This window comes from Macrobrachium nipponense, chromosome 13, assembly GCF_015104395.2.
Source record: "Macrobrachium nipponense isolate FS-2020 chromosome 13, ASM1510439v2, whole genome shotgun sequence".
NCBI classification, from domain to species: domain Eukaryota; kingdom Metazoa; phylum Arthropoda; class Malacostraca; order Decapoda; family Palaemonidae; genus Macrobrachium; species Macrobrachium nipponense.
In genome coordinates, this window is record NC_087206.1 from 29,470,638 (window position 1) to 29,486,472 (window position 15,835).

General features: G+C 45.0%; 1 protein-coding gene across 2 annotated transcripts in view; it reads left to right on the plus strand.

Annotated features, from left to right (window-relative positions):
• LOC135225711 (protein argonaute-3-like) overlaps positions 1 to 15,835 on the plus strand; it is a 470,090-nt gene that overhangs the window by 20,573 nt on the left and 433,682 nt on the right. The window lies entirely within an intron of this gene.

A 15,835-nucleotide genomic window follows, 5' to 3' on the forward strand; every position in this document is an offset into this window, starting at 1 on the left:
TCTGTTATTCCTGAGAGAGAATCCAATCTGTCTGTAGCTACAATAAAGGGATACCGAAGTATGCTCTCAGCGGTATTTAGAAAAATATTAGGCCTTAAACTTGTGGCAGTAGGATAGAGATTTGCATGATCTCAGAAGATCGTTCGATGGACGTCAAAACCTTATATCCTCTACTCCGCCAAGTTGGAATCTGGATGTTGTGCTCAAATTCCTTACATCGGAAAAATTTGAACCCTCCCGACCGTGCCTCGTTCAGGGATTGGACGAGAAAGTGTGTTTTTCTCATAGCCTTAGCGACGGCTAAGAGAAGAAGTGAAATCCATGCCCTAGATTCTCGGGTGGGGGTTTTAAGAAAGACGCAGCCATCTGTTCTTTTCAAACTCTGTTTTTATACATTCAACTTCCCTGCCAGATATATACTTAGCTATAGACTCCGTCGTCTCCGACAGAATTTCAAATTTCGCGGCACGCTACAGGTAGGTCAGGTGATCTACCGCCCTGCCCTGGGTGGCAGACTAGGAACCATCCCGTTTTCTAATCAGAATTTCTTCTGTCGCCCGGACCATCACATTGTTGTTGGTTCCTCTCGATTGGTTTTTTCTTTTTTCACCCGCCGGCAATTGATCTTCTTGACCGACTTTTGGTGACGTATCTGGATTGTTGGATTGGCATACGCTTTGTGGACTGTTTTGTGGACTTGATTTTGGATTTTCTTTTAAATATGTCTGACTCTGGTATGGTTGTGAGACGTTGTGTGAATGTAGGCTGTAAGGTGAGGTTGCCCGAAAGCTTCGAGGTAGACACCCTCACACGGTATGCAAGAGGTGCAGGGAGTATGAATGTTCTTTTACTAATACTTGTAAGGAATATGAGAACTTGAGTGAGAACGAATGGCAAGAATATAACTAATTTTTAAAAAAAGTCTTAGGAAAAGAAGAAAAGAGTGAGGAAGGCTTCTTTCATAGAAGTTTTAAGTAGTTTTTCTAGATCTGAACTGAATTCCAAGCTTTGTTGGGGATTCTTCCCCAAGGGTAAGTATTGCTTACTTCGCCTTCCATTTGCAAGCCCCTTCTCCTATTTGCAGAACCTGTAGAGCCAGCGACAAGAAACTTGCAGATCTTAAAAAGCAAGCCTTCACGTTGATGGAAAAACAAAAAATGGCTGCCAATACAAGGTAACGGCTAGTGATTTGTCAGTGGACAGTGATATGAGTGTCCCAGTGTAGTGGAGGGGGCATCTGGTCGGCTCAGCAACGCTCCTAGGTCTAGACCTCTTCCAAGCTCACATGCCCAGAGGAGAAGGAATGTCGAAAGCGAAAGGAGGTTGTGGAGAATCCCCACCGATCAGGTGTCCCTTCGGCGGTTTCTGTGACACCCCAGACTGCAAGGACCGCTATTGTAAAAGCGTCCTACGTGAGTGTTTCTCGTCGTCGGGATCTTCATCACCGAGACGTGATTGGAGAGATTCCGATCGATCTCGGCCTCTCAAGAGGAGTTGGAGGGCGCCGACTATTGACTCGAGCCCTGAAAACTTCCCTGATGAGTCTCCCATCTTCCAGGGATTGGAAGAAGGCAGAAAGAGCCATTCTTGTTTCAACCAGAAGTGGGAAGGAAGGAGGCAGGAGGTGGAAGGTCCTATGGACTCCTCCCTCCTCCTCCTTCCCCTCCTCCCGAAGAGGATAAAGAGGAGGCTACTAAGAGGTTCATGATGGCGATGCAGGAACAAGATTTCGTCGTTTGTAGGATCCTGTCAAAGGAGCCTCCTAGAAGGAAAGACACTTCCCTTCCTATTAAAAGATCCTCCAGACGTATGGAGGTATCTACCTCCAGGATCCGATACTCCTACTCGAGGTGAGGTTTTGGTTTCCGTTACGAACCTGGATGAAACATCAGACGTCTGGCACCGGCCAGGAGTGATGAATTCACCGAGGCCAGGAACCAATTGCGCACCAAGTGAGGAGGTCACCAGGAAGGCCAAGGAGCCCAGAGGCCAAGGTGGGTGGAGGCAACCGGGGCCAAGGAGGCAAGGAGCCCAGGAGGCCAAGAGCCGAGGCAAGGAGGCACAGGCAAGGAGGCAAGGAGACCAAGAGGGGCAAGTGAGCCAGGAGGCCAAGAGCCAGGGCCAAGGAGGCAGGAGTCAGGAGGCAGACAGGAGGACAGGAGTCAGGAGGCAGGAGTCAGGAGGCAGGGAGTCGAGGCCAGGATCAGACCCCAGGAGGCAGGAGTCAGGAGGCAGGAGTCAGGAGGCAGGGAGTCCAGGGACCGGCCAGGAGTCAGGAGGCAGGAGTCAGAGGCAAGAGTCAGAGGCGGAGTCAGGAGGCAGGAGTCGGAGGGCAGGAGTCCGGAGGCAGAAGTCAGGAGGCAGGGAGGGTCAGGAGGCAGGAGGTCATGGCGGCAAGGAGTTCAGGGAGGCAAGGACAGTAGGGCCAGGAGGCAGGAAGGTCCAGGGAGTCAGGAGAAGAGTCAAGAGGGGCCAGGAGCAAGAGTGGGACTCCGTTCCGGGAGGTTAGAACTTTTGCCAAATAGGAGCTCCTCTCCTTCCAGAACAATAGGAGGTTCTTGGAAGGACTCTCCCTCCAAACGTGAACTTTCTCCTTCGTCTGATCGAGGGTTAGACGAGTTGTCTGACGACGAACCTCCGATAATGAGGGACATTCTAGTTATAAAGTCTTGGCCTCATTAATACTACAATAGTTTGGAGATTCTCTTAGTCTGGCGGCTCCTCCCTTTCCTCGTTCGCTCTTTTCGAGCTCAACTACGGCTAAATCGTCGGCCTTTTTGAAAATGAAGCCTGCGATATCAATGAAGAAGGCACTCCATTCTTTAGATTCTTGGATGGACAAGAAGAAGGAGTTAGGAAAGACGGTATTCTGCATGCCTCCTTCCAGATTGCACGGGAAGAGAGGTATTTGGTATGGGACAGAGAGACTATGGGTCTTTCTTTACCCGCCTCTGCAGATGCCGACTTTTCCAGTTTAGTGGGAGGCCTCCTAGACGTCACTCCTTAGGATCGGTCAGAGCGACGTGGAGCTTCAGAGTTGAACCACTTTCTAAAGGGACTTTTTGTCACTTTAGAGGTGTTCAATTTTCTGGATTGGTCACTCGGAGTTCTGGCCAACAAATCTAAGGATCCGGAGGTTTCTGAAAAACCAGAAAATTCTCCATAGCGTCCTGTCCTGCATGGACAAGGCAGTACAGGACGGTTCGGGTGAAGTGGCTCCCTTTTTGGTGCTGGTCTCCTGAAAAAGAGATCAGTGTATGGATCCCTTTTATCGAAAGGGGTTTCTCCGAGCCAGAGGACTGCCTTACTGTTCGCCCCCTCTATCAGATCATCTGTTTCCTTCTCAGTTAGTGAAGGATATATCTCGCTCGCTAACTGAGAAGGCGACACAAGACCTACTTACGCAAACGTCCAAGAAAGGACGACCGTAGTGTCTACGGTTAAGAAGGAAATCTCGTCCTACTCAGCAGCCCTTTCGTGCGAGGTGCAGCGGATCGTTCCCCCTGCCAGAAAGAAGAGCTCTGAAAAGAGCGGAAAGGTCTTCATTTAGGCCCTTCAAGAAATCGAAGTGACTTGTTGCTCCTCCAAGCACCGGTGGGCGCCAGACTCCTGAAACTTTGCAGGAGTATGGGCACAAAGGGGAGCCGACCCTTGGTCAGTGTCGGTCCTGAAGAAGGGATATGTAATCCCCTTCGACGACAGCCCGCCCCTAACATCTACGCCTCGGGAACTGTCAGCGAGGTACAGAGACCCGTTAATGCGAAAGACTCTCCTTCAAATGGTGGAGCAAATGTGGGAAAAAGAGGCCATCGAACTTGTGCAGGATCCACACTCCCCAGGATTTTACAATCGCCTTTTTCTAGTACCAAAGGCATCGGGGGGGTGGAGGCCAGTTCTGGACGTAAGCGCTCTGAATCGCTTCGTACAGAAAAAGAAGTTTTCGTATGGAAACGTCCGCCTCTGTAATGTCGGCGCTTCGCCCAGGAGGACTGGATGGTCTCTCTGGACCTGCAAGACGCCTATTTCCACATTCCCATTCACCATTTGTCAAAGAAATATCTTCGCTTTGTGATAGGAGACAAGATCTTTCAGTTCAGGGCTCTGTGCTTCGGACTGTCTACAGCCCCACAAGTATTCACCAACCTGATGGCGAATGTAGCAAGATGGCTTCACCTAGAGGGGATAAACATCTCCCTCTACTTGGACGACTGGCTGATCAGGGCCAAGTCGAAGAGGCAGTGCTTGGAGGACTTAGAAGTAACAAGGAACATGATAGATTCGCTAGGGTTGCTCGTCAACCTCGAGAAGTCACAAACTGATCCCCAGCCAGAACTTGGTCTATCTGGGGATTCAGATGGATTCTCGGGGTTTTCGGGTATATCCTTCGCGAGAAAGAATCGCTCGAGGTTGGTCGAGAATCTCGAGCTTCTTAGAAAGAAAGAACAGCTCAGCGAGGGATTACCTGAGCCTTTTAGGGACCCTGTCCTCAATTGGAAAAGTTCTTCTCGCTAGGGAGACTTCACCTCCGCCCTCTTCAGTTTTTCCTCAAAGAGGTGTGGAGTTGGAAGACGGGTCAACTCTCGGACGTCTTCCAACTTCCACAAGAAGTAAAAGATCATATGAAGTGGTGGATCCCTCGGCTTCAAAAGAACGAAGGCGTATCGCTTGCTCTGCAGAACCCAGACCAAGTGTTGTTTACCGACGCTTCGGAGTCGGATGGGGAGCGACGCTGGGAGCAAGGGAGGTGTCAGGCACCTGGACAAAGGAAACAGGTGTCCTGGCACATCAATTGCAAGGAACTTGTGGCCATACACCTAGCCTTAAAGTTCTTCGAAGAGATAGTCAGAGACGGGGTGATACAGATAAACTCAGACAACACCACGGCTCTGGCTTACATACGCAAGCAAGGAGGCACGCACTCTTTCTCCTCTATCAGTTGACGCGACACCTGTTAACCTGGACGGAAGAAAGAGGCATAACTCTCCTCACAAGGTTTGTTCAAGGGATCAAGAATGTGAGAGCGGACAGACTGAGCAGAAAAACCAGGTCCTTCCCACAGAATGGACTCTTCATCACGAAGAATGTGTCGAAGTCTTTGGTCCCTGTGGGGGAGACCTCACATAGACCTGTTTGCGACGTTCCTCTCCAAAAGAATAGAGACCTTTTGCTCTCTAGTAGAAGATCCGAGAGCCTTCGCAATAGACGCGTTTCTCATGGATTGGTCGGGTGTGGACGCTTACGCCTTTCCCCCGTTCAAAATCCTGGGGGAAGTGCTCAGGAAGTTCGTAAGCTTCCGAAGAGCACGAAGGTTGATACTCATAGCCCCATTTTGGCCAGCCAGGAATGGTTCACGGAGGTACTGGAGTGGATCGTGGACTTCCCCAGATCGCTTCCAAACAGACACGATCTACTCAGACAACCCCACTTCGAGAGGTTTCATCACAACCTCCCATTGGTCTCGCTCTGACTGCCTTTCGACTATCGAAAGACTTGTCAGAGCGAGAGGCTTTTCTCGCAAGGCTGCGGGCTCTATCGCTAGAGCCCGCAGAGCTTCGACGAGAAGAGTATACCAGTCGAAGTGGGAAGTCTTTAGGAGGTGGTGTAAGGGTCAGAAGCTGTCCTCCTCCAGTACCTCTATAGTGAATATTGCCGATTTCCTCCTCTTTCTGAGAGAGGAATCACACCTATCTGTCTCGACAATAAAAGGATACCGAAGCATGATGTCTTCCAGTATTCAGGAATCGAGGGCCTGGGACATTGACCATAACGACAAAGATCTACACGATCTAATTAGATCTTTTGAGACTTCGAAAGCAGCTACTCCTAGAACACCTAGTTGGAATCTAGACGTGGTCCTGAAATTCCTTTCATCGGATAAATTCGAACCTTTACATCTGGCGTCCTTCCGCGACGTCACTAGGAAATGCTTGTTCCTGGTGTCTCTCGCTACAGCCAAGAGGACGAGCGAATTACACGCTCTGGATTCCAACGTGGGGTTCCAAAGGAGAATGGCTCGGCCATCTGTTCTTTCCCAGACAATGCCTTTCTGGCAAGAACGAAAACCCATCAAAACCTTGGCCCAGAAGTTTTGAGGTAAAAGGCCTATCTAACCTGGTAGGCAGAGAGATAGAGAGATCTCTCTGTCCAGAGAGCTCTTAAATACTATTTAGAGAGGAAGAGACAGATGGGAGCTTGTCAACAAGGTCTTTGGTGTGCAGTGAAGAACCCCAAACGACTCATGTCCAAGAACGCCTGGCTTTCTTTGTGAGAAGCGTTATTACGGACGCTCACAAGAACTGCTCGGAGGAATCCTTTCGGTCTTCTAAAGGTCAAGAACACATGAAGTAAGAGCAGTAGCAACGTCCTTTGGCGTTCCAAAAGAATATGTCTCTGAAGAATAAATCATTGAGACTACAATTACATTGGAGGTGCAATTCAGTGTTTGCATCTCATTATCTGAAGGACGTGAGAGTGACCTATGAGAAGTGCTTCTCGCTAGGTCCTTTTGTATCAGCAGATACAGTACTGGGTCTTGGAGCAAAGACTGATCCTTAATTTGTGTTTTTATCGTACATAAACCCTCTTGTCAGATATGTGCTTGGTTTTCTAGTAGCAAGCTCACTACTGTCGCACGGGAGCAGAGTGTCATTGCTGGTAGGGGATCAAGGGTATGTATGACTAGTAGGGGAGTACAAAATTTTTTTTTTTGTATATTTTGTAATGAAAGTGTAATTATGTTTCGAGTTTTTTGGTTGTTTGGTGAGGAGTTCGGGGATAAACTCCTTACAATCTTAGAACTAACATGGATGTTAGGATCAGGTGATCGGGATCGGTTTTGTGCTCCTTGAACAAGGTGTATTGTCATGTTAGTGGAATAGCACCCAATGACAAAGGCCTTTAGGCTCTGCCGAGTAAGTGGATAAGACACCATTGGCAGACCCACAAGAACTCTTAGCCATAGATCATTATCTCGCTGAGGCTCTTTGAGGCTAAGCAGACTCCAAGGCAGTAGCCGCGAAGTCTTCAGCCTAATAAGGTAGGAACCAAGGTTTATAAATACCTACAACATATGTTGTTTACCTGTCTATTTCAGTAGTTAGCTGTCTCTTACCCACCACCAATGGGTGCTAATCAGCTAAGTATATATCTGGCAGGGAAGTTGAATGTATAAAAATGATATTGTCATGTTACAATAAAGTTTATACATACTTACCTGACAGATATATACGATTAATAGCCCACCAGCCTCCCCGCAGGAGACAGGTGGAAGAGAGAAATTCTGATTAGAAAACGGGGATGGTTCCTAGTCCTGCCACCCAGGGCAGGGCGGTAGATCACCTGACCTACCTGTAGCGTGTGCCGCGAAATTTGAAATTCTGTCGGAGACGACGGAGTCTATAGCTAAGTATATATCTGTCAGGTAAGTATGTATAAAACTTTTATTTGTAACATGACAATATCATTTTTGGCAAAAAATGAGAACCCTTCGAAACCATGGCCAAGGAGTTTTGAGGTGAAAAGTCTTTCAAACTTAATGGGAGACGAAATTGAAAGAACTTTATGCCCGGTTAGAGCTCTTAGGTTCTATCTTAAAAAGAAAGAAGAGTTGAAGGCATGTAAACAAAGTCTATGGTGCGCAGTTCGGGACACGAAAAGACCAATGTCCAAGAATGCGCTAGCGTATTTTATTAGAAGTGTGATTATGGAAGCTCATAGCGTTGTGCCAGAGGATTCCTTTAAATTATTACGAGTTAAAGCTCATGAGGTAAGAGCAGTGGCAACATCATTATCATTCCAATAGAATATGTCCATGAAGGACATTATATTAATGCGACTATGGAGATGCAACTCGGTATTTGCATCCCACTATCTTAGAGATGTTAAAATTACCTACGACAAGTGCTTCTCTCTAGGTCCTTTTGTGTCTGCGGATACAGTGCTGGGACTGAGGACACATACCGATCCTTAAACTTTTATGAAAAGTCTAATACTTCCATACCATACTGGTGGGATGGGCTCTAACTTTCTTACCTGACGACTAGTTGTTGCACAGGCGGCCATGGCCTTGTTTTAGGTAAGGAACTTTGAGTTTATCTTACAGGATAGGCTTGGATAAAAACGGTGGTCCCTTTGATTACGGAGGGATCTCCACTATTTGAGGCAGTTTTTGTGTTACTATTGGTAAAAGTGCTTGGTGTCGCACAGGCGGCCATAGCCCTTGCTAGTGAGGAACTAGAAATGTGCCTTTTAAACGGAGTAGGATTAAAGACATTGTCTAAATTCGTACATGGACCTCTCCTTTTAAGACAGTATCAGGATTTTCTGCTGACAAGAGTGCTTGGGCTAGCACAGGCGGCTTTTGGTGCTTTTGACAGTATGAGAATGTGCATAGGTCTTACAAGCGAGGTAGTACAAATTGAAATTATATTTGTTTATTTTTATTTTTATTTATTTTTCATAAAGAATTATGTGTAAAATTTGTGATTGGAGTTTTTTTGGTTGTTTGCAAGGAGTCCGGGGAGACTTCTTGCAATCTTAGATACAACATTTGGTTAGGTTAAGGTGATCAGGATCAGGATCGGGATTGTGCTCCTTAGAAAAAAGGTTCTTGTCATATAAGTGGATTGAAACCCTTTGACATAGCCCTTATAGGATCGGCCAAGTAAGTGGATAAGACCCTTTGGCAGACCTACAAGAACTCTTAGCAATAGATCAATATCTCGCTGAGGCTCTTGAGACTAAGCAGACTCCTGGGCATTAACCATGAAGTCTTCGTCTAAACAGGTAGGAACCAAGGTTTTATGTTATTAATACCTACCTACCAAACGATTGTTGTGTTTTCCTGTTAAATCAGTTATTAGCTGTCTTTACCCTCCTCCAATGGTGTGAATCAGCTATGTATATATCTGACAGGTAAGTTGAATGTATAAAATGATATTGTTATGATACAATAAAGTTTTATACATACTTACCTGGCAGATATATACAATTAAACTACCCACCCAGCCTCCCCTCAGGAGACAGATGGTGTAGAAAAAATCTGATGGAAACGGGAATGGATTCCTATTCCGCCACCCAGCGGCGGCGCGGTGGATCACCCTGACCTACCTGTACGTGTGCGCGAAATTCGAAATTCTGTCGGCGCGTCGGAGTCAATAGCTATGTATATATCTGCCAGGTAAGTATGTATAAAACTTTATTGTATCATAACAATATCATTTTTTTTATTAGTTTGTATTTTTCATAGCTAACAAACTTGAGGTCTTAACATTCACTGCCCACCTGTAGCCACCCCTCTTATGTTTCATCTTGAGTTGGAAGAAAGACTGATGTATCGCTAGGTTTAAGTATGGTCTCTGACTCGCTTCCACCTCAACTATATATCAGATCCCAGATGCCACAGATTCCAGCAGATTTTGTGAAAGAGAGGCTTTTCTTGCAGAACTTTGCAAGATTTGTCTGGGTACTTGTCATTCCTTTTCAAACATGTACCAAGGAAAATGGGCTATCTTTTTTGACAGGTGTTATAGGAGGGGTCTCTCAGGTCAGAACTTTTGTTCAGCAGTCTCCATCTTGGCTTAAATTTTAAAGGCTATTGCACTGCTTTGAGCTAGGTATTTCAATTAAAGAGTATGTATGTGTCTGTTGGTAGTTATCCATGCTCAGGGAGAATTTTGAGCCATCTTTTTTTCCCGCTTGGAACTTCATCCGCATGAGTGGAATGTGACTTGTTTTCCCAATCTTGACCAGGTGCTAAATTTAGAAGCCTTTGGAGAAAGCCCTGGACTCAAGACTCACACTGAAGATTGTCATTTACTACTCTTAGCCATATCATGGCATATTGGCAAGTTACATGGTTTGTCCCAACTATTCTGACACTCGGAGGGTTACAGATCTCCTCTTGTCTTTATTTGTTCTTGAGTTTATGGTGAAGATTCAAATTTTGTCTGTTCCTCATGAGATTACAAATATTTCTCAATCCCTTTCCTCCAGGAGGTTGTTGGAGAGGACTGGATGAGATACTTTTATGCAAGCCATAAGGTACCATTTTAAAAAGACCTGTCCTCTCAGGGTATTGTCTTGGTGATTTTTAAGTATGTACTGGTGAGTGTAAGATGTCCAACAGCACTTTCTTTCTTGTTTTGTAAAGTAATCAAGCAAGTTCACGACTCCGGAATTAAAGATAACATTTGTTTAGCTTGGGAAAGAGTTCATGAAGCTATGTGTTGGATTGCCTTCTCTTTTTGAAAAGCTTTTGGGTTTTTCAGGTGTTTTTGCATCAGACTACATTCACCTCTGGCTACCTGAGGGACCTTTGCTCAGGCTCAGGGTCTACAGACATCCTTATGCCAGACCAAGTAGGTTACTGGGATTGTGTATTTCCAGGTGGAATTGCAACTTGTAGTCAATTGACAAATGAACCTCGTCCTTAAGAAGTCTCTTCTACATAAAAGCCAATGACTTGCACAGTATTTCCATATGAACAAACAACACATTTTAAAGTAGTAATATGTTTGTTCCTATGTCCCTACAGAAATATATACTTTTACCTTTTATATAGGAGTATTTTTTAGTGTGAGCTGGAACGGTCATTAACCTTGGCAACAAGTTGACTTGCATTTTCTTTGGCTGCTAGATAGAACAGATGTGCTCCACTTGCTGTCTATCCTGTGTAATTGTAGGATAATTGGATGAGGACCCATTTACCCTTTGTTGCTTTGCTGTGCTTTTCATTTGAACTTTGTATTGCATTTTTTTCATGTTAGAGAAAGAACTTAATCAGTGTCATTGCAAGGGACATGGGCAACCTTGTTGTTAGCACTGGTTGATCCTTGTAAATAATGTTTATTTTGTGAAAGGAGGGAATGCTCTTGTTCTTCTCTTTGCAAGGAGTGTGCTGGTTGGTCTTCTCCAGATTAGGAGAAGTTTGGCAAGCAGTGGAAGGAAGTGTCCACCAGCTTCTTCGTGTGGTAACATGCTCAGAGGAGCACTTTACTCCTGCAGGCAGAGCTGAAGTAGCACATTTTGGTGATTGTAGCTTTCTTCCATTCCCATACCAGCTCCTGTTGTAGGGTATCTGACTAGTCCCAAGGGTCTCTTTCCTCTGGAACTCCTGCAGAGTTGAAGCAGCACATTTGGGTGATTATCACTCTTGTTCATGAGTGTAATATAGTCTCGAGAAAGTGACCTCATTTTCATACCTGTTGACAGCCTTGTCTGCGGAGCTTTTCTAGGAAATGCTCCTCAGCTATGACCTTTGATCAGGTTACCTTGGTCAGAGCTTGTGGTGTCTTGGGAAAGATAAATACCTTGGTTTGCTAGATCGAGGAAAATCCTTTCCCTTACTGTTCTCATGTCAGAGGAGGTAGTAGGTACTGGAGGATATGAAGGTTACTCCCCAGAAGTTTGGCTAATCAGTCTTCCAACTAACAAACAATCTCCCCCTGGAGTCTTTCATTATCTGAGGCTGCCTCAGAGCTGATTGTCACGCATATGTCACCATAGCTCCTCTCCAAGCTGTTTAATCTCTCAACCTTCGGCTGAAAATATTGGCAAACTTCACTGCAACAGGTATCCCATTCCTGACAAATGGGCAGTTTTCTGAAGGTTATTGTTGCCAACCCTTGGACAATTTTATTTTGGGGGGGGGGGGGGGGGGGGGGGGGGGGGGGGGGGTGGGGGGGGGGGGGGGGTGGGGGGGGGGGGGGGGGGGGGGGGGGGGGGGGGGGGGGGGCAAGGGGGGGGGGGGGGGGGGGGGGGGGGGGGGGGGGGGGGGGGGGAGATGAGGTTTTAAACAGTTAACCTCTTATTGAGGAACAGTTTGGTGTTGAGCTCATTGCTCACTGTTCTTTCAAAGAGTAATTGGAAGGCATATTGTGAGCTTTGGAGATTGGATTCCATTAGTCCAAATGGCTGGAACAAGGAGCTGACCCTTTGGTGTAACAGTTTTTGAGGATGAACAGAGGCTTCTGTTGAAAGGTGTTCATCCTCACGTCATGAGTGCACTTAATACTGTTCCAACCTTGACCCCTCAGAGTTGCAGAACTTTCTGTCCCTCTTGCCAATGGTGGAAACGATGAAGGCAAAGGCATCTAAAAAAAGTCATAAAAGTGCCAGTCTTCGAGGTTATACAGTAGTCTTTTCCTGACTGAGTAGTCAACTAGAGCAGTGTTGTCCAAACATTTTTGCCTATTGTACCCTTTATTACCTTCTCCTACTGTTACGTACCCCCCCCCCCCCCCCTCGCCAACCATGGCTGACCAAACTCGGTTTTATTTAGGATAATCATGCAAATAGTATATTAATTATGAAAAGACTGCATTATAGGAGTGTTAGTCAATAAATTCAAATTTATTCACAAATAAAAATGATGATTTAATAACAAAATGCTTGAAAATTACTTACACAACTTAATGTGAGATGTGAGGCTGATGTTCACTGATGGGATGTTTCTGTGTGTGTGTGTGTGTGTGTTCCTTGTTTGTTCACGTACCCTCATGATCTATGTTGCATACCCCCAGGGGTACGCGGACTCCAGTTTGGACAACACTGAACTAGAGGATGGTGATTGACCTCTCTCCTTGTGCAAGTATGTGCTACAAACTCACTTCCAGATTGAAGTGTCATGTTCAGTGCTAAAGTCCATTAGATGGGTGAATTCATGCTTTTGATAAACAAAAAAACAAAAAAAATGCATTCCATCAAGAACCCATCCAGCAAGACTATGAGGTACCTCTGCTTTGTCTGGAATTAGACTATACCTCAGTTCAAGGTGTGTTTCAGAGAGACGATGCCCCCTCAGGTGTTTACCTGGGTGTTCATCTGGGTATCAGCTTGGGACCATTAGAGAGGTATTCTCTTGATTTGATATAGAGTACCCTCTCATAATGCAGGGTACTCTGGAGTAAAGCCCTGCTGCTCAGGTCAGTCATTTCACCAGACCAGTAAGAAATTCCAGTTGTGGCATCCCTGCTTGATTGTGCAACTGGGAGCATGGTACTTTTGGGTGGAGTCCAACTCCAGTCAGTTGCAGAGACTATCTCCCACCTAAGGAGTATAAGTTTCCTATTTGAAAGGTGATGGTTTTTTATTTCCATAGGAACAAATAGACTTTTAATGTAATACATGTATTTTTTCTTGGTATACAAACCAGGTCCTTTTATAATTTTAACCCTCCACGACTTCCATTTTCTGTCCTTGTGATCAAAGGCAAAAGTGAGTGGTTACTGGTGACACAAGGCAATTGAGGGGTATTTCCCAACTCACCCCCATCTCCACAAGTCAACAGCCTTGTAATCAGGTTCAACAACTACTCCAGCCCACACTGAAGGGTACTCCCTTATTAAGGTTCTGGTTTATATATATACACATAAATATACAAGTTACTTTTAAAATTTCTTGTGTCAGCCTTATTATTCATATTGCCATAACTTGAATTTCCCTTTCAGTGGTTTGGGAACAGCACTTCCATCCCTCAACCTTTTTAGTTGGCCTTATTGAAACAGCACAATACTACTTTTATCTTGATTTTTATTGAAGTAAGTTGCCAAGTAATAACATAGCTAAGAATTTCTAAGTACTGGTAGCTAATTTCAAAATTGTGGTAGTTCCCTACTTTTGCAGTGGCACTGCCATCGCCAATGTAGGTGACGTCATCTCCCGCCAAGTTCTTCATCTCAGCTACTCCATCCCTTTCAAAGCTCCTCCTTTCTCCAATGCTCTAATTGTATTGTGGGCTTACTCTCCAGGCTCAGAGAGGTTTGTAGCTCTGGGCAAAGAGGTAGAAGCTCTTTCAGAAGGCGGCAGTAGAGTTAGTAATCGACCATTCGTCACCGGGGTTTTACAACCGCCTTTTTGTAGTCCCCAAGGCATTGGGGCCTCAAGACCCATGTTGGATGCGAGTGCTCTGTTGTTGTTTGTCTCGAAAACAAAGTTCAATATGGAAACAACCCAGTGTCACTTCAGCAAGGAGACTGGATGGTCTCCTTGGACATGCAAGATATGCATATTTCCATATTCTAATTCATCAGGACTCGAGGAAATTTCATGGGTTTGTTTTTAGGGGCAAAGTATTCCAATTTCAAGTGTTGTGTTTCAGTCTTTCGACGGCTCCTGAGGTGTTTACCCGTGTATTGGTGCCTGTAGGGAAGTGGCTACATCTCATGGGTATCGATGTGGTACTTTACCTGGACGACTGGCTTCTCCACTCCTCCTCGGAAAACCAGTGCATGAAGGATCTAGAGAGGACGCTTTGTTTGACTCGCTCATTAGGGACTCTCGTCAACGAGAAGAAATCACAACTGACTCCAACTCAGAGTATGTATTCTGTATTTGGGAATGGCTCTCAATACTCAAGCTTTTCTGGCTTTTCTCTCCCTGAAAAGAGTTCAGTCATACCTTAAGGAAGTTCAGAGGTTCCTGAACTGTCGATCTTATTCTGCTCTCCAGTGTTGAGTCTTCTGGACACTTTATCATTGGCAGAGAAGTTTGTAAGACTCGGAAGGTTACATATGTGACCACTTCAATTTTTCCTGAAAGTATCATGGTTCAGGAAGTCTTAGCTGGACTCAGTGTTTGACATCATGAAGGAGATCAAAGAGGATCTAGCATGATGGCTCACAAAACTGAGACTCTTGGAAGGCATTTCTTCATCCTTGCCACCCAACCCTACAGTCCTTTTCCAATGCATCCGACGTAGGTTGGGGAGCATTCTCAGGGGAGATGAAAGTGTCGGGAATATGGTCAACAGAGCAGAGTTCCCTTCACGTAAATGTATAGGAGTTACTAGCGGTCCATCTGGGTCTGCAAGCATTCGTTCACCAGATCACAGGGGAGGATGAATGTTTTGGCAGACGAATTAAGTTGAGGTCAACAGGTTCTTCCATCGAAATGGACTCTCGATTCCAAGGTTTGCCTAGACCTTTGGAAGAAATGGGGAAAACCAGATTGGACTGGTTGGGGCTGGATGCATACACCTTTCCTCCGTTCAGGCTGATAAAGCAAGTTCTGAACAAAGTCTGTTTTAATCAGAATGTGTCTTTCACTCTTGTAGCACCATTCTGGCCAAGAAAGGAATGGTTCCCAGAGGTGACAGACTGTCAGGAGCCTTGTTAGAGCGAAAGGCTTTTTGAGAAGGGCTTCGAAAGCTATTGCTAAGTGTAGAAGAGCATCTTCTAACAGACTTAACCAATCCAAGTGGGTAGTGTTTAGAGGATGGTGTAAGCAAAACAAAGTCTTCTTCTGGGACCCCTATGTTCTTAATATATGACTAACAACTTCCAAGAAGGGTTGAGAAAGGAAAGCCGGGTGGTGACGCCGCTGTTTCTAACTGTATTCTGTTTAAATTCTCACAACAAACGATGACTAACAAGTCATCGGAAAATCTTACAGGATCACAAAACAGTAACAATCACTTCTTCTCAAATTTCTTACCCAACAATTACAAAGGCAAATCACTCAAACCAAAGCAATACAATACAATTAATAATAATGCAGTATTTCAATAAACTTAGATTATTTAATAAAATTCGTAACTCAAATGACATTAAAGAAAACGAAACAGCAAATTAAATGGCATACTCAACTATCTAACAAGTAAAGCCTTTCACAAAGTTAATTCCAACATTCTCCCCACCATAGGAGTCATAACTCCTATCAAACAAAGAAAACATAATACAGTTCAGTAACATACAGTAAGTTACACCGGAATTTATCTCAAATAGGAAGTTAAATTTTCACAGTACGTAATTTCAATAGATTCTGTAGCAGTAACTCAAACTGATGTTTGCTAAGAGACAAAAATTAAACAATAAATTAGGATAGATGTTATTCATAG